Source organism: Leopardus geoffroyi, chromosome E1, assembly GCF_018350155.1.
Source record: "Leopardus geoffroyi isolate Oge1 chromosome E1, O.geoffroyi_Oge1_pat1.0, whole genome shotgun sequence".
In the NCBI taxonomy this organism is placed as follows: Eukaryota; Metazoa; Chordata; class Mammalia; order Carnivora; family Felidae; genus Leopardus; species Leopardus geoffroyi.
This window is the reverse complement of record NC_059330.1, coordinates 52,079,378-52,098,928: the sequence shown is the minus strand read 5'-3', so window position 1 is coordinate 52,098,928 and position 19,551 is coordinate 52,079,378. Positions and strand designations below refer to the sequence as shown.

Genomic DNA, 19,551 nt, shown 5'->3' with positions numbered 1-19,551 from the left:
ACCACGTGTGAGGATTTGCCTGAGACTTACTTTGGTATCTGATATTGGTGTTTCAGGAAAACTGGGGAAAAGAAAGTCCATTTCTTATATCATATCACATGACTCCAGCCACTGTGTGAAGAATGATCTGCATTGGAATAAGAGAGGAAGGAATGAGAATAGTAGCAGTCCAGGTGAGACACAGTGGCCGCTTGGAAGAAAGTTGTTGATGAGCAAAAGGGTTTAGGATGTTTGGAAGACGGAGCTGCAAGAACTTATGATTGATTTGGCTGTTGGGGGTAGTGAGAAATGAAGGTAGACTTTGAACTTTAGGCCCAAGCCAGTGAACAGAAAGAACTGCTATTCTCTGAGAAGCATGAAACTGCAGAATATTGCATCCAGGGTGTGTGTGTGTGGGGGGGGGGGGGAAGGGGTGAAAAAGGAGTATTTATGAATGAATTATTCTGTTCTGTGTATTTTAAGCTTTAGAGTTGGATTTATGAGTCTGGAGTTCAAGGAGGGTTCAGGACTGGAGCTATATATTTTGAACTCACCAACAGATAGAAGACTTTAAATCCATGGGATTGGATGAGATTACTTAGGGAAAAAAGCATATGCAGTGAAGAGTAGCTTTTCTATAGCTGAGCCCTTGGACACAGAATGAGAAGGTGTGTTGGGTGGAATGAATGGAGTTGTAGCAAAGTGTGGTTTGTGGAAGCTGCCCAGAGTCTAGTAAGAAGGAGCCAGATGATTGGTTTCTGAATTTGGCAAGAAATTATTGGTGATCTTGAAAAGAGTAGTTAGTTTCATTGGAGTAGTAGAAGCAAAATTATGATGGGAGTGGCCTGAAGAGGTTAAGAAAAAGGGAGGGAGAGAGGGAAGGGGGTGAAGGTCGGGGGAGGAAGATGAGGGACTGGGGAGGAGGAGGGACCAGGAGAGATCACAGTGTGCCCTGAGCAGGTTGTAAGTTTTATATGTTCTTTATCCCTATTTTTTTTTTAATTTTTTTTTCAACGTTTATTTATTTTTGGGACAGAGAGAGACAGAGCATGAACGGGGGAGGAGCAGAGAGAGAGGGAGACACAGAATGGGAAACAGGCTCCAGGCTCTGAGCCATCAGCCCAGAGCCCGACGCGGGGCTCGAACTCACGGACCGCAAGATCGTGACCTGGCTGAAGTCGGACGCCTAACCGACTGCGCCACCCAGGCGCCCCTATCCCTATTTTTATCAATAGTTCTGATAAAAATATTAGATTAAAAAAAAGTAAAAAAGAAGTAACTCCGTGATCTGATAGAGTCTTTGCTTCTGGGTGATAAAAATGGAGTCCCACTGCATCATTAATACTTTTGGCATTCTTAGTGAAAACCAACAAACATTATGGAGAAAGAAACTTGGCAAAATGATAACAAGTCTTTGCTGAAGCAGGACTTCTTTTGTTTGTTTTAATTTTTTTTTAATGTTTATTCTTGAGAGAAAGAGACAGAGACAGCATGAGTGGGGGAGGGGCAGAGAGAGAAAGAGAAAGAGAGAGAGAGGGAGACACAGAATCCGAGGCAGGCTCCAAGCTCTGAACTGTCAGCACAGAGCCTGACGCGGGGCTCAAAGTCACGAATTGCAAGGTCATGACCTGAGCTGAAGTTGGACGGTTAACCCACTGAACCACCCAGGCGCCCCTGTTTGTTTGATTTGAAATAATAATCAGTAGTGCTACACACCTTAAATTAAAATAGTGAAAATCCAAAACACTTACAGCCCCCAATGCTGATGAGGATGTGGAAAAATGACAGCTCTCATTCACTGCTGGTGGGAATGCAAAATGGTACAGCTACTTGGGAAGACAGTTGGTGGTTTCTTACAAAACTACACATAGTCTTACCATATGACCCAGCAATTGTACTGTGATATTTACCCAAATGAGTTGAAAACATATGTGCATACAAAAACCTCAACATGGATACTTATAGCAGCCTTATGTGTAATTTCCAAAACTGGGAAGCAAGCAAGATATCCTTCAGTAGACGAATGCATAAGTAAGCTGTGGAACATCCAGACAATGGAATATTATTCAGTGTTAAAAATAAATGAGCTATCAAGTCATGAAAAGACATTGTGGAAATATAAGTACATATCACCAAGTGAAAGAAGCCAGTCTGAAAAGACTACATACTCTCTAATTCTAACTATATAGCTTTTTGGAAAAGGTGAAACTATGGAGACAGTAAGACAGTAAGATTGATGGTTGCCAGGGGTTAGTGGGAGGGAGGGATGAGTAGTCAGGGCACAGAGGATCTTCAGTGCAGTGAGACTATTCTATACGATAGTATAATGGTGGACACATATCATGAAACATTTGTCAAAACCCACAGAATGTACAAGACCAAGAGCGAACCCTAATGTAAACTATGGGGTTTGGGTGACAGTGATGTGTCAGTGTAGGTTTACTGATTATAACAAATGTATCAGTGTCATATGGGATGTTTATAGTGAAGGAGGGTATATGTTAGAGGCAGAGGGAGTATATGGAAACTTTATACTTTCCTTTCAATTTTGTTGTGGACCTAAAACTGATTTAAAAAAAAAAAAAACAACATTCTTAGGGCGCCTGGGTGTCTTAGTTGGTCAAGGGTCTGGGTCTTGGTTTCAGTTCAGGTCATCTCATGGCTTCGTAGGTTTGAGCCCTGCATCAGGCTCTGCACTGAGAACCTGCTTGGGATTCTCTCTCTCTCTCTCTCTCTCTCTCTCTCTCTCTCTCTGCCCCTTCCCCACTTGTGCTGTCTCTGTCTCTCTCAAAATAAATAAACTTTAAAAAAGAAATTATTTCTATTAAAAATACTTAGTAGTATTTAAATAACAAGTGGTTTTAGCAGAGATTCAGATTCCTGAAATTTATTCCATTCATGTTGGTATTGCCAACTTTTACAGGTGAAAGGGCCATGCACAGTTCCAACAATTTCATTAGAATGATTCATTTCTTTTTACTTAAATTTAGTGATTTGAACATACATCAAACCCTAGTGCGGAAAACCTTTTCCTTTTTAACCAACTTTCTCAATCATACAACACTGACACATAATCAGAATTGTCACAATTGATTACTTAGAGATGGAGTATTTGCAGTCATTATAAATGATGATGTAGAATCTTTTGAAATATGGAAAGTAACATTAAATGAAAACATACAGAAAATAAAGGAATGATTGTTACCGTAAAGATGCACAAAACTGGACAATAGTTTGCAAGAAAAAAAAATAGAAATCAACATTAGTCATTTTTTTCCCTGTGTTCCAAAACAATTAACCGTGTTATATAGATTTTTTTTTATAGCAGATTTTTTCCTCCAGTAGAGTGACTTATTCTGTTGCACTTAGTTGATTTTGTTTTCATTGGAAAGTATTTATAGTTCTTCTCGGGTTAAAAAGGAGCCCATTGCTCTGAAAAACCTGAAAAATCTGTAAGTTTCCTCTGTGCACTTGACACTTATTCCTCTCTTGGCATAGTTGCTGTTTCTCCTAGCATCTACTCTAACACAACTGCTTCCCAATTGATCCTGCTTATTTCTACAGAACAGAAAAACCGCGATGTAAATTTTGTAAGCATTGCATCCAAGTGTTAGAACCCACTGCATGGTGCGTTTCTCTCTGGAAATGAGTTTATATCCACATTGCTTTGGGGAAATCCATTTCTGAAGGGAGAAAGAAAAGGATAATGCAGATGAAATTTTAAGTCCGTATTGTGTCATTCACACCTCTCTAGTACCTGTCCTGTCCTCCTCTCTCAGAATTATGTGTTTTGTTTCCTTCATCTTCCCTGCTCCAGCTTTGCTGATATGCGTTGCTGTCCTCAAACAGGTCTTATTTCTTCTCCTCATTTCTTCCAGCCGCCTAGAAGACAACCCCGCCAGCCATTGTGTTGACTAACACTTATCCAGTCTTCAGGCAAAAACCAAACTCTTAAATAAGCTTTCCCAGACTCCACTGCAGTCAGTGAGTTAATCACGTTTAATGTCTGTTTTAAGATTGAAGCTCTTAAGTCTGCTGGCTGGCATTGTGCTATTTTGTGTAGCACCACATTCCAAGTGCCCTGCGTGATGCCTGGTCCATAGTAGGTGCTCAAAAATGTATAGGGTCTGTTCACTATCACTTCCCGTTACTTATGCACAGGATTTTTGTAGCTGCACTCCATCACACATACATGAAAATGAGTTTTCTTAACATTTGCCGTTTGAAATCAAGATGTAAACTTACACTTTACCGAAGTTCCTCTTTTGAAAAGTTGTTTTCCAGCTAGAATTTTCTTCATGAATTGTCCATGGCTGAATCTAATAAAAGTAATTTATCTATTTTGGAGTTTCAGCTTATAAAAGTTTCTGGAGTCCGACAGATTTTAGCTATTTCTTGAATAGTACAGATGTCTTGCTTAAAAAAAAAAAAAATTACAACACCATATGTTCTCTGTTCCCATGAGTAGGTTTCAGGGAAGTTTTAATAGTTAAAGTAGGTTTTTTCTTTCTTTTGAAACCTAGCATGTGGATTTAGTGCTTATTAAAGTGAGAGACTGAGTGTAGTGGTTTGATTTAGGATTAGAAACGGGAGCTGGACTAAAAGCTTAGTTCTATCGCTGTGCCAAGAACCCTCCCCCGAACAACTCTCGCCCTCACTGCACGTTGTGGACAGACCTTTGCGTGCATCGTTTCCATCTTTTACCATTTGCTCACTTAGGCACAGAGAAGCTCGCATCATCAGCTCTGTTCAAGAAGGCCATGTTCAAATGCTGTGCCAAGAAGGGCCTATTTAACAGATGGAGATGTTTACTATTTGAGTCTTTCATTCCCTCTTTCCATGACACAAACCTTCTGAAACTACCAAGTGCAAGCCTTTAATTTTTAAAAATTCACACCGTGTGGCAGAGTATACCCACCCATTAAACACATAAACCAAGTAGCCACAGTCTTGTTGTGCAAACAAACCTATGTGTGAAGTCTGACACTGCCTGGCCACTCCGTGTAGTTAAGACAACACCCCCCTCCCCCGCCCTCAGCCCCCACCCCCCCAAAATGACCAAAATCAGTCTCTGTTAAGGAAAATATTGCGCTCGTTGTTTTTCATGACATCAGCAGTTATTAGCTGGGGATAATACGGTTTTCCACAATTTAAAAAATATATTCAGAGGGAATACAACAAATAGTATTGACATCTGATCCCCTAGTACTGTTGGGCAAAACTACCCAAGGATGCAGTACTCAAACAAGACGTAGGTTAGGCCAGCTCTGCAGCTACAGTGAGGACCTGGTCTGTGGGATCCTCATTCTCCATTCCCTGGCTTGATAAATTAAGGAGGGGTAAAGGTTCCAGAAAGAACTCAGCACCAGAATCGTGTGGTACTTCATTGCAAACCAGGGGATGGCAAACTTTGTGCTCGAGGGCCAAATCTGGCCCACCACCTGTATTTTACTTACTTCTTGCTTCTTTTATTATTTTTTTTCTTTGGTGGGGGGAGGGGAGAGAGAGAGAGAGAGAGAGAGAGAGAGAATGAGATTGGGAATCTTAAGCAGGCTCCGTGCCCAGTGCGGAGCCCCATCTGGGACTCTGTCCCAGGACTGTGAGATCATGACCTGAACCGAAATCAAGAGTTAGATGCTCAACTGACTAAGCCACCCAGGTGCGCCCAAAACCTGTATTTATAAATAAAGTTTTATTAGAACATCACCACACTCATTTATTTATGAATTTTCTACGGCTGGTTTTGCACAATGATGGCAGAGATGAGTAGTTGTGACAAAGACTATATGGCCCTCAGAGCTGAAAACATTTTTTATCTGGACCTTTATAGAGAAAGTTTATTGACCCCTATTCTAAACCAAGAATGGCAGTCTTTCAAACTGTGGTCTCAAGTCGTTAAATTCTAATTTCCTTGTTACAAGGGTAAAAACAAAAAACCAAACACCAAACCAAACAAACCAACTAAAAAAAAAGTGGTATGAGGTAAAGTGGGGTTGGGGAAGGCTTTCAAAGTGTTTTATGTATGTATGTATGTATGTGTGTATGTATTTATTTATTTTTAAAGAATTTAATTTATTTGAGAGAGAGAGCAGGGGTAGGGAAGAGAGAGAATGAGAGAGAAAATCTTAAGCTGGCTTTGCACTGTCAGCACGGACCTGACGTGGGGCTTGAACCCACGAACTGTGAGATCATGACCTGAGCTGAAATCAAGAGTCAGATGCTCAACCGACTGAGCCACCCAGGCATCCCTCAAAATGCTTTAAAGTAAGAAGCATAGGTATGGAGATAGTAGTAATCAATCCAGGTGATACCAAAAATTGTCCCACAGATCATTCCTGGATTTTTGGGATCAACAAAGAGGCTAGCTAGGGTAGTTGGTATATAGGGTATGAATTATGAAAAAAGTAAATAAATAGGTCAGTGGGTCAAGACAGCTTCTGCCCACCCATCCTCTTGACACCTCGTTTAGTCTTGGACTATGCCTGTTCACCAACCAATTGGGTTCATTCAGGATTCATTTCTATTACCTGGTAACAAGTTGGGGCCAGTTCTCTTCAAAGTTGTTTTAGTTGCCTATGAGAAGTTTCATAGGCATTTTAACTTTAGAACTTCACCACTTAGGGATTGCCTAGGATTTTACATAATAGTCTCGGAGTCCTTTCTGGCTATGTATGTATGTATGTATGTATGTATGTATGTATCCACAAAATATTTTTTAGATAGTCTATTTTTGCTATTTTAATATATTTAAATATCTAACACCTTTCAAATTCCCCTATGTAATTTGTGTTTCTTAAAAAATCTATATGGTTCATAGGAAAATCTTCCTAGATACTAGAGACACTTGCTTTTTTTAGTAATCCAAAAAGATATTGAACAATGTTTTCAATATTTTTAAATGGATGGGTCAAGGTCTTATTGTTCAGTATGAACAAAGAATGATAAAAGATAGTGAAAATGAGTCTGCCACTTGGTGATTATAGGCAAATTGTTTAGCCTTCATTAGTCTCAGTTTTCCTATAAGTAAAATGGCTATACCAATAATACCTAACTTGGCATCGGTATAGCAAATAAGCGAATAATGCAAGTAACTTGTGCTTGAAACAGAGTAAGCTAGCTATTTTTATTATAATTATCAAGTGGCTTTGACAACTCTGTACAGTTCAGCCATATGACAAGAAAAGAACATCAGGATATTTGCCACGTAATTGTGCATCAGTCTAAATGGAACATTTCCCACCAAAAGTGAAAATAGCCCAGTCTGGCATTTCTCTGGGTTGAGAAGGAAAAAAACAATCATTTGTCAAAGACACTGTTTTATGAGGATTTAACTGAGCACAAATTGAATTTGTGGCTTGGTCAAGGAGAGAAATATTTGCAAAACATCTCAAAGATGACAGTGATATATCCACATTGCCATTGGTTGCATTTTAAAATTGATAACATTATGCTTCCACATATTTCTGAGAAAATGGTAATATTTAAGAGACAATAAGCCCAGTTTTCCTAATACATTCATTTCTCTTTCTGAATGTTCAGAGCATTTTAACTCCTTTACGCTCTTTTACGGTGCCATGTGGGGAATTCTTTCTCTACAAAATTATAAGGCACACATCAGCAAAACTCTGTTTTTTTTGTTGTTTTTGTTTTGTTTTGTTTTTTTCCTGCTTCAGGTTTGAAGCCTAAGTGACCCTCTCAAATGCTTTATTCCAATGTTATATCAAGTTCGGTTTTAAGTAAAGGGGTTTTCCTTGTCAAAAACAACATATCCAGTAAGTTGCAAGAATTAAAATGGACATATTCTTTCTTTGGTTTATTTAATAAATTATGTTGATATGAGAAAAAATATGTACTTTTTAAAAAACAGGGGCGCCTAGGTGGCGCAGTCGGTTGAGCGTCCGACTTCAGCCAGGTCACGATCTCGCGGTCCATGAGTTCGAGCCCCGCGTCAGGCTCTGGGCTGATGGCTCAGAGCCTGGAGCCTGTTTCCAATTCTGTGTCTCCCTCTCTCTCTGCCCCTCCCCCGTTCATGCTCTGTCTCTCTCTGTCCCAAGAAAAATAATAAATAAACGTTGAAAAAAAAAATTTAAAAAATAAAATTTGTTGCTTCATTATTAGTGAAATGCATACGACTTGGGCCTAAATTGAACAAAGTTTCATAATCATCTTAGTCAAGTTCAAATGAAGGTTGCTCATAGGAATGACACCTAAGGTGGATCTTAATTTACTGGAACTGGTTTCCGCAGTCCTTTTGTTCTCATGATATTTAGTGTATGGTTACTTCACAGTGATTGGACAACATAATATTTTGAAATAATCCATCAGTACACCAGGATATAATTGAAATGCATAAGGTGCTTCCTAGAAAAAAAACAAAAGATGTTTTGTGTGGACCACATCTGAATACATTTCAATTTTGATATTAATCCAACTAGATGCAACAGCAGTGCTAATAGCTATGAAACACTTGAAGACTATTATGGTTTTTTTGCTTTTTTTTAAAGCATAAAATAAATCTTTAACATTTAAATATACAATTGATGTTGGCTGTGATTGTGATCATTCTGTCTCATCTTAAAGGAGAAAGCAAACTAACAATGAACTCTAACAAAAAAAAAAAAAGGAAAGAATCCCACTTATAATAGCATCAAAAAGAATGAAATAATTAGGAATAAATTTAATGTAGGAGATGAAAGATCTCTACACTGAAAATTATAACACATTGATGAAAGAAATTGAAGAAGATACAAATAAATAGGAAGATAGCTCATGTTCATGGATTGGAAAAATTCATATGTTAAAATACCCATACTATTTTAAATGACCTATAGATTGAATGACCTATAGATTGTAATCCCTGTCACAATTCCAATGGCACTATCACAGAACTAGAAAAAAAAAATCCTAAAATTTGGATGGAACCATGAGAGACCCCAGATAACTAAAGCAGTCTTGAGTATGAAATGCAAAGCTAGACAGATCATAGTTTCTGATTTCACACTATATTACAAAGCTACAGTAAAACAGATTGGTATTGGCATGAACAGAGAACAGACACATAGATCACTGATACAGAATAGTGAGCCCAGAAATAAACTCACACATACAGGGTCAACTAATTTTTTTTTTTTTTTTTTGGTCAACTAATTTATGACAGAGGTGTCAAGAATACCTTATAGGAATGGATGTTCTATTCAATAAGTGGTGTTGGTAAAACTAGATATCTACATGCAAAAGAATGAAATCGGACGCCTATCTTATACCACACACAAAAATCAACTCAGAATGGATTGAAGACTTCAGTTTAAGACCTGAAACCCTACAATTCCTATAAGAAAACATGGAGGGTAAGCTCCTTTGGTCTTGGCAATGAGTTTGGATCTGTCAGCAAAACAAAGGCAACAAAAGTGAAAATAACCAGATAGGACTACATCAAACTAAAAAGTTTCCACACAGCAAATAAAATACTCAACAAAATGATAAAAGACAATCTATGAAATGAGAGAAAATATTTGCAAACCATATATCCAATAAGGAGTAAATACCCAAAATATATAAGGTAGACTTAGAACTCAACAGTGAAAAACACAAATAACCATATTTAAAAATGGAAAAGAACCTAAATAGAAATTTTTCCAAAGAATACAAACAAATTGGGGCACCCGGGTGGCTCAGTCGGTGAAGCATCCGACTCTTGGTTTTGGCTCAGGTCATGATCTCACGGTTTGTGGGATCAAGCCCTCTGTTGGGCTCTGTGCTGGCAGCACAGAGCCTGCTTGGGATTCTCTCTCTTTCCCACTCTTTCTGCTCACCCCCCACTCACACTGTTTCTGTCTCTCTCAAAATAAATAAATAAATAAACTTTAAAAAAAAGAATACAAACAAATTGCCAGTAAGTATATTGAAAGGTTCCAATATTACTAATCGTCAGGGAAATGCAAATCAAAACCATAATGAGATATTACCTCATACTTGTTAAGATGTCTATTATCGAAAAGACAAGAGATAACATATGTTGGTGAGGATGTGGAGAAAAGGGAAGTATGACTTATGCCCTAAAAGGACACCTTATTTGGAGAAATGGGAAATCATTAAGAAGTACCACAAAGATTTTTTGGAACTGTAAAAGGAATATAGACAAGTAAGTCCCTTAAGAGTCCGGGGGATGAAAGTCATTGCAAATGGCAGGAAAACTTCATAAAGAAGCAATATTTATTAAAAATAAGATACCCGATTTGTGGCAAAGAAATACAAGCTAAGCGCCACCCCATGGAGAGGAAGAACCAAGGCAAAGCCAAATCGAAGGTGGGAGTAAAGTATGTGTTGGCACAAGTGAAACCCAGTCCACAATGAAGGAGGAGAAAATTAACAGAGCTCCTTCAAGTTTCATGGGAAACAGGAAGTCAAGTTAAGATTCAAGAGTCATAAGACAAATAAGATTTATTAGATAGAATATGTGGTGGTGACCACAGTCAGTTTGTGGATGGGCAACTGGAAAAAGAAAGATCAAGTAGGAATGTATTGCAAAAACAAAAAAAGTAACAGTGTTTTTGACTCAGTGGGAACAAAAAGGAATAGCAGTCATAAACATTTTTGAAATACAGAAAAGACAGGCTAGATAGTCATTATTTCATATCGATTTATGATTGATAGATTTCTTCCTCATTTTGTGAGATAGCAACCTGATGGATGAGGAAAGTTGAATCTCAGAAAGTCATGTGTTTGCCCAACAATACACATAGCTGAAGCTGAGGAATATGCCTCATGACTCCAAATCTGGGAGACTGTTTTTTTTTTTGTACCCAGAGTTGTAAAAACAAAGAGCTCTAGGATTCAGCCTGGCAGTGTTAAGTGGCTGAGGTAGATAAAGTAAAAGGGGGGAAAATGATGTGAACATTATGACGAATGACAACTGACTTTGACCTTACTGTCTTAGATTAAAATAGAGAGTAGTGGAGACTGTGAGCGATGCTTTTTCTCATTTTTTTCAATGTTTATTCATTTAAGAGAGAGACAGACACAGAGACAGAGCGTGAGCAAGGGGAGGAGCAGAGAGAGAAGGAGACACAATCTGAAGCAGGCTCCAGGTTCCGTGCTGTCAGCACAGAGCCCGACTTGGGGCTTGAACTCATGGGAGAAATGCTTTTTCTTAAAGGGAAGTCACCAGCGTGGTTCAAAAGGAGAAAATGTGAAACTTCAGTTACCAAAACCAAAATGTAGGAGCCAATCTTACCCTACAGCCAAATCCTGAACACTTTACCTTCAAACTATCTGAAGAATTTGATTGCTTCTTCACAATGCCTGCATTGTCTCCAAGTCACCATCGTCTCTCATTTAAAATATGCCTTCCCAGCTGTTCTCTAAAAGCTCACTCTTGATTATTTAAATTTCCCAGACTTTATTTTGCAGTTTTCCAAAAGACACTTTTACAAAAGTAAAAATGCCAGCCATAGTTTGAAGGAAACGCTTTCATGATATGAATTTGAAAAAGAACTTATAATCAGAATTTTTAAAAATTCCTACAATAACTCAATGATAATAAAAGATAAACAAACCAGTTTAAAATATGGCCAAAAGATTTGAATAGACACTTCACACTGAGGCTACCCAATGACCAAAAGGCTCATTAGGGAAATGCGAATTAAAACCACACTGAGATACCACCATCAAAATGGTGATTCATAGCTTGGGGAAAACATTTGTGATTCATGTATATCATCTACTTGTGTGTAATAAATTATGATAAATTCAGCAGCTTAAAACAAAATAATCTCGTGATTTCTGTGCATCAGGAGTTTGGGCTTGGCTCAGCTGAATGTTTTAGAATCTCTCACGATGCAGCAATCAAGATTTCAGCCACAGCAGAATGTCATCTGAAGGCTGGACGTGAAAGGGATTTTCTTCCAAACTCACATGGTGATTGGCAGAATTGAGTTCTTCCAGGGAAGTTGGGTTAAGGGCCCTGACCTCCCTTAGTTCCTTGAGTGTGGACCTCTCCAGCGTGGCAGCTTGCTTCATCAAAAGTATGCCAGCCAACAAGACAATAAAGAATCTACTAGCAAGATGTAAAATACCGTCTTATGTAACCTAAACTCAGTAGTGACATATCATTTTTGCCTCCTACTAATCAGACACAAGCCACAAGTCCTACCTACCAGCACCCAAGAGAAGGGGATTACATAAAAGTGTGAATGCGGAGAAGTGGAGATCATTGGCAACTGCCTTAGGTGCTACCTATCGTGTGTGTGTGACAAAGAACGTGCAGCATATTAATGAACTTCTATAAGTCAGTAATAAATATATGTATGACTTAGTTAAAATAAGGGGAAAAGACTTAAGTAGGCACTTCTCAAAAAAGGATATCTGATAGCCAACATGTATATGAAAAGGTGCATTACATCATTAGTCATCTGAAAATTCAAACTAAAACCACAAAGAGATTCTGCTGCACACCCACCAGCATGGCTAAATTTAAGCAGCTGACAATACTCACTATTGTCAAGGAGGGAGAGTGACCGAGATTCTCCTTGTTACTCGTGGGAGTGTAAACCACATTGAAAAACACAGTGGTAATATCTAATAAAGTTAAACACATACCTACCCATGACACCACAGTTTCACTCCTAGATATTTCTTCTCTCAGAGAAATTAATACATGTGTCCACACACACACATACGCTCACAAAGTACTTTCTTCATAATAGCTCCAAACTAGAAAATACCAAAGTCTATCAACAGAATAATTCAATAAAAAGAGTAGTATATTTATATGAATCACTACACAGCAGATTTTAAGGACAAGCTAATGACACACACAATAACATGAATGAATTTCAAAAACACTGATCAAGGGAAGTCAGAAAAAAACAAAAATTCATAGTGAAGTATTCTATTTTTATGAAATTCAAAAAGAGGCTAAATTAGTCTATGATGATAGAAGTCAGCAAAATTGTCATTTCTAGGAGGGGTGGAGAGAGATGTTTTTGATTCAGAAGTAGCATGTGGAAATGTTCTGGGTATGATGGACATGTTTTATATATTCATCTGGGGGGCGGATGTACAGATGTACATTTGTGGAAATAGTCACTTAAAATGTGTGCATCTTCCTGCATGCTCGTTTTAGCTTAATAAATTAGAGTGAGGAAGACATAAAAACACTTTGATGTGCATTCAGATCACTTGGGAATCTTGTTAAAATTCAAAGCCTGACATAGGCTTGAGATTCTACGTTACCAGCCAACTCCAGGTACCATTGCTGCAGAAGCAGCCAACGCAGGCTTCTCTTGAGACTCCTTCTTCTTTACTATGTCCAGACTCTTAAGAGTCTAGAGACTCACTAATTCAATTTTCCTGCAGAGTGAATGTCTTATCTCCTACTGGGCATTTGCCTATCTTTGGTGGTTTGAATCAGAAGTCAGTAGGCCAATAACCCAGTGTTTCTGAGGAACTGAGAGAACAACCCCCCCACCCCACTACCACCACTCCCAGCCAAACCAGAGGATATTGAGGGGATCAGAATGAAACCTGGTCTTGGCGAAAGCCCTCGGGTAGATGATCTTTGACTATCCCATAGGGCCAAAGGCACACTGCTTGAGTGAAACAGACTTAACAGAGACTGGGTCTGGTAAGTGAGGAAATCATAATCTGTGGCTCATACCGTTCTGTGTCATGAACCCGGACCTGGACTTTTCCAGACAGTCACACCTATATATTTTTTAAACCTAGGAATCTATTTCAGGGCCACAGAAGGTCAGCTTGGGTGCCAGTAGCATTTACAGCTTATACTGTGGGCTATGATGAAGAGTACGTTAGACACCTGATAAATGATAGCTGTATTGTTAGTTTGGCTGTGTTAAACATTGAAAATGCGACTAGTCCATACTTGGAAAGTCGATTACTCAGATCTTTCTTTGAACAGCAAAAACTCCGATCTTTGATGGCTTTTTTCTTACCTTAATACTTTTGGCTTCCTTTATGAATAAGCCACTTTTCCCATATCTGAAGATTCTCCTGGGTAATGTTATTGCTCCTTAATATAAACTAACAAAATGTGTTCATTTAACAAAATAATCTGTTGTGCTTAAATTTAAACAAAATATATTTACTAAGCAAGTTGAGAGATAAGAAAATCTGAGCAAAGGATGTTCACTAGATAATTTAAGATTATTAATTGAAGCAGTTTGCTATAATAAAATGTATGAAGACTTGGATCAGACTTGCCAGCTATAAAATGTAGGCAAATTACCTGTCTATACAATGGAGATGATACCTATCTCACAATATTTTTAAGGAAGGTGATATTTGTAAAGGATGAATTGTAATGCAAAGCATGATGTAGATGTTTAATAAGTTTTAATTCCCTTCTCCCCACCCATCCCAGATTTGATCCAGAACACTAATCTCTAGCCATCTCCAGTCCCTGGTATAAGTCCCCTATGAAAAGTACTACACAAAGCATTTAATCAACTTATAATTCTATGAGAAACTAGGTATCACTAAATATTATATATGTGCAAGCTGTCTTTTCCCACTGATAATCCCAGGAATTGGTTTAAGCATAAAGCAGTCAGTGAACACCGAGTGTGTCTAACTATGATCTTCATTATTTTTGTGTCTTCACTTCTTTTACAAATAATTATTAAAAGTAAGATAAATGTTCTTTTAGAAAACTAAACAAACCACATTTAGTAATGAGAAGATGACAGTCTTACTCTTGGGGGAATTTGTTTAAAAAGAAATGATTAAATTGCCCCTTTCTGGTCATATTTGCTTCTTTCCAGTGTCCTGTCCTCCACTCCGCCATTCTGCACAGGGAATGTTAAAACCAGACTGGAGGGAGGATAGAATCAACCTGCCCCCACCCCCCACAGAAACCACCCTCAATATATACGGGGACCAAAAGTAAGATAAAACAAAAACTCCAGGATTAAACTGCAAGTAGTCACTCAGCAATTATAAGAGATTTTCACAGCCTGAGGAGAGAAGATATAGTGGCCGGAGCAACCAATGGGTGATGGAGAGGGACCAAGGGAGAGGAGAATTATCATCCTTAGAGAGGCGGTCAAATGAAGAGGGGGCTAAATTTAGGGACTAAGATGTCTGACAGTGCAATTGCTACTTGTCCAGATGTGTCATTACTTTTTTCAAAATAGTATGTTTTTTCTTGACTACAAATGTATTACAGGTTTTGTTGCAAAATTTAAGACAATGCAATTCCAAAAATTTCACATACTTTGTGTTCTTATATTTTGTATCAGTCAGGGTCCTGCCAGAAACAGAAGACACACCCAAATTAGAAAAAGAAAATTGGGGATTACTTACAAAGGAACTAATTACAGTTGACCCCATATGGTCAAAAATCCACATATAACTTTTGAGTCCCCCCAAATTTAACTGCTAATAGCCTAGCGTTGATTGGAAGCCTTACCGATAACATAAACAGTCAATTAACACATATTTTATATGGTATATATATTATATACTGTATTACTTCAATAAAATAAGCTAGAAAAAAGAAAATCTTATTAAGGGAATCGTAAGAAAGAGAAAATACATTTACAAAACTGTACTGTATTTACTGGAAAAAACTCTCATATAAATGGACCAGCACAGTTCAAACCCATGTTATTTAAGGGTCAGCTATACAAAAGTGTGGCTGAATGTAAGAGACCCACAAGACAAGAATCCAGAGCTAGCAGTGGAAGGGCTGTTACTAGAAAAGATTAAGGAAATATTCCCAGAAGTCAGGAGGAGAGAGAGTGATATAGAAAAAGATGCTTTGTGAGGAGCATTAAGCCCTGTGACTTTCAGGAACACAGCCAGCTTAATATGCTCTCTCACAGGGAGAGAATCAGGATTATGAATTCCTTGGGCTTCTTCCTGTTTGTTGTTGTTGTTGTTTTTGTTGTTGTTGTTGTTGTCCAGTCTTTTGTGTGGGTTCTCCGTTAACTAAACCTACTAGTAAGTCAGAGAAAATGGGAACCCTTTAATACCACCTCGTGAGTTTGGGAAGTCCCCAGTAACTGAGGGTAGTCTCAGATTCAGTAATTTGTAGAATGGCGCGTTGAACTCAACAAAGCTAGTATATTCATTTTGGTTTATTACAGTGAAAGGAAAGATCAAAATCTGTAAAGGGAAGAGCTGCATAAGGCAGGATCCAGGAGGAACCAGGCATAAGCGTCCTGTTGTCCTCATCCAGTGGAGTCATTTGGACAATATTTATTTCTCCCAGAAACAATGTGTGACAATACACACAGAATGTTGCCAACTGTGGAAGCTCACCGAAGCTTGGTGTCCAGAGTTTTATTGAGGGTTGGTCACTTAGACAAAGTATGACTGACCTTAGTCTCCAGCCCCTGCTGAGGGTGAGCTGACACCATGTGGCCCAAGGTGCAAACCATAAATCACATGGTTACCAGAGACTACCAGAATGGCCCAACACCCCCAGGTAAACAAAGTCACCCTTTTTTAGACAAGGGCTTAGAGTTTATCTCCCAAGATCTGGGGGCAAAGGGATAACCATGTGTGTATGTATGAGTGTGTGTGTGTACATGCAAAGTATATTATTTACTACATAGACCCATGTAGCTTAGTGGGACTGGCTGTATAATTTGTGGGACCCAGTGCCAGATGAGAACGGGGGAGGTGCACCTGTTCCAAAATTATTACACATTTCAAATTGGTGACTGAGGAGCATTAAACCAAACATGGGGCACTTCGGAACATGAGAATGTGGACAACTGTGTAGGCCTTGCAGGTCAGCTCAGTTTATTTGCTAATTGGGCATACTTGCCCTCATTCTTGTGGCACCAGGTGCTGAGGGGATTCCAGAGATTGAAAAAACCAACCCCTGCTCCTGAGGCATTTACAGCCTATTAGGGTAGATAGCTACATCCACAAATAACTGTAATACAAGCTAATAGTCTATGTACCTTCAGGAAGAAATAGGAAAATGCTATTGAATTTAGAAAGATTTAACAATGTTCCAGCTGGGATTATTAACATGGTTAATAATGGATCTTGCAAGGATCCAAGAGATAATGTTTATGAAGGCAGGTGGAAATATATATATTTTCACTTGGCAATATATATATCCATTTGGTAAGCAGCCACCTGAGTCTATGGAATCCTTTTGGCTGCCATCTGTCCTATTATTAGAAAAAAAGTAAGATACTAAAAGGAATGTGCTGTTTTGCTTCCAGAGGGAAAATCAGCTAATCAAATGGGAAACATACCCGTTCCAGGAGCAAGAGGAATATGGCATGAGACTGTGTCTATCTGATGGCTCTTACCCATAAATTCAGTCCCAGGATTAAACAAACATAAGCAAACGAACAAACAAACAAACAAACAAAATGAGGGGTGTTTTCTGCTACAATGACTGTGTGTGTATGTATTTGACTGAATGTATTACTTCAAAGAGTTGTTTGGGCCTTTCTGCCACCTTTGTAATTGGCATACAACCAGAACCTACGGGATAACACAGAATGACAGGTTGAAAAGAAACAAAAGATTTCAACAGGTAAAATCCATTGGCGCATTTCTGTTCATGTAGGGAAAATGAAAAGCTCCAGCGTATGTGAACATTGGTTGTAATGGAGCCGGTCTCATTTCAGATGGCATGTCCTCAAGAAAATTTGATTCCCCAGGAATCTCTTAAGAGTAACTCAGTCGTATATACCTTTCCCGACAAATTCTTGGAAGATAATAGTCAAATATAAAGATGTTGGAGGAGACCTTTGAGATAACATATCCCCATCCCCACCCCCTACCAGAGACATGACCTTAGGCGATGGGGGGGCCCAAACTCCCCAGGACCCCCCATCCTTGAAATAATGTAGGAGAATAGACCCCCACAATACCCACAGCTGGAGCTGTTTCCTAGGATGCAGCCCTGAGACAGACTCTGGAGTGACTGAACCCTGTCAGGCCTCTATATAAACATTTAAGATTCTTGCAGTGGGTGCGGGGCTCATCTTATCTTGTGGCACCCAGGATGAGCCTTGGAAGTAAGTTCCCTTGCTTCTTAAACCTGTCACCTGCCCATCTGGAATGGCCTGCCTCTGTCTTCTGTCTCTTTGCCTTTCGTGTAAGGGGCAGATTCAGATTTCACCCAGGGAAGTCACGAGGCTGAAAGCCAATAAAGGAAAACCCACAGCTAGAGAGAACAGATATATGTCCCAAGACATCGCCAAGTTGAATGGTTGTTGATAAATAGTGACTGGAGATTAATAATTAAACTTTTTAATAGCAAATAGATGGGTCCCACAAGAAGACTGAATTACTCCTTAGGAGGCAATTCTACATGCCACTGAACGTGGGAAAGAAAACCCCACAACTAATCCAATCTGTCAACCTCTGGGTTGTTCTTTCATTTAATCCATATTACTTTTATAACGCTTGCTTTTCTCCACCTACAGGTTAATGAAGTTACTGTTGTCTCCAGGATTAAGAAAACATGCTTCCTCTAATAAATCAAAGATCATCAGGTAAAACAACATTTAGGATTTCCTTACAGTATGAAAAAAAAAAAAAAGGCACTTACCTGGAGAGTGGGGCATTTCGACAAAGCCAATTTGGAATTCTTGAATTTAGATGTTGTTGCATTGCACTTGAGAAGAGAAGGAAACAAATCACAAGACACTCTTAACAAAGAGAACCAACTGAGGATTGATGGAGGGAGGTGGTGGGAGATGGGCTACATGGATGGTGGGTGCTAAGGAGGGCACTTGTGATGAGCACTGGGTGTTGTATATAAGTGATGAATCATCGAATTCTACTCCTGAAACCAATATTGCACTGTATAGTAACTAACTCAAATTTAAATTTAAAATTTTAATATCAAATTTTAAACAGTTAACCCCCCTTACAGTGGCCTGGCAAGGGACCCGTGATAGCAGTACAATATTAACCTGTTTACAACAATTTTATTTAGAAAGGAAAAAAAAAAAAAAAAAAAAAAAAGGACATCAAAAGCTCCATAATCTCAGGTTTTTTTTGAGAGGCAACAACTATAATGGAGCCATTTGATATTTATGTTGATATTTTATTTTGTGACTGGACTGGAATGCAGTATGTGAGATACTTTATATTAATAGATTTTGCAAGGATTTATGTTAGTAGGATTGTGTGTTTGTTGTTTTGCTTGTGCTTTTTTTTTTCTTTTCTTGCTTTTATGGATGTTAGCATGCTTATGGGGCTCTGTGGGTACATGTGTGCTTTTAAAATACTCTTTTCAGGGTGCCTGGGTGGCTCAGTTAGTTAAGTATCTGACTTCGGCTTGGGTCATGATCTCTCAGTTCATTGAGTTCAAGCCCCACGTTGGGCTCTATGCAGACAGTTCAGAGCCTGGAGCCTGCTTTGGATTCTGTGTCTCCCTCTTTCTCTGCCCTCCCCCACTTGTGCTCAGTCTCTGTCTCTGTCTCTCTCTCAAAAATAAATAAACATTAAAATTTTTTTAAATTATTGAAAAATAAAAAAATAAAAAGGTCTTTTCAAGAGATTTGGAAAATGATAGAAAATGGCAGGGAGAAAAGGTGAAAATAGTTTTGGTCTTTACCAGGAGTAACAGCT

At 38.7% G+C, this 19,551-nt stretch overlaps 1 long non-coding RNA gene across 1 annotated transcript in view; it reads left to right on the top strand.

Annotated features, from left to right (window-relative positions):
• LOC123603992 overlaps positions 1-19,551 on the top strand; it is a 427,987-nt gene that overhangs the window by 155,282 nt on the left and 253,154 nt on the right. The window contains exon 2 of the long non-coding RNA XR_006715160.1: positions 18,399-18,467. This is a non-coding gene — a long non-coding RNA (uncharacterized LOC123603992). The remainder of the gene's footprint in view (positions 1-18,398; positions 18,468-19,551) is intronic.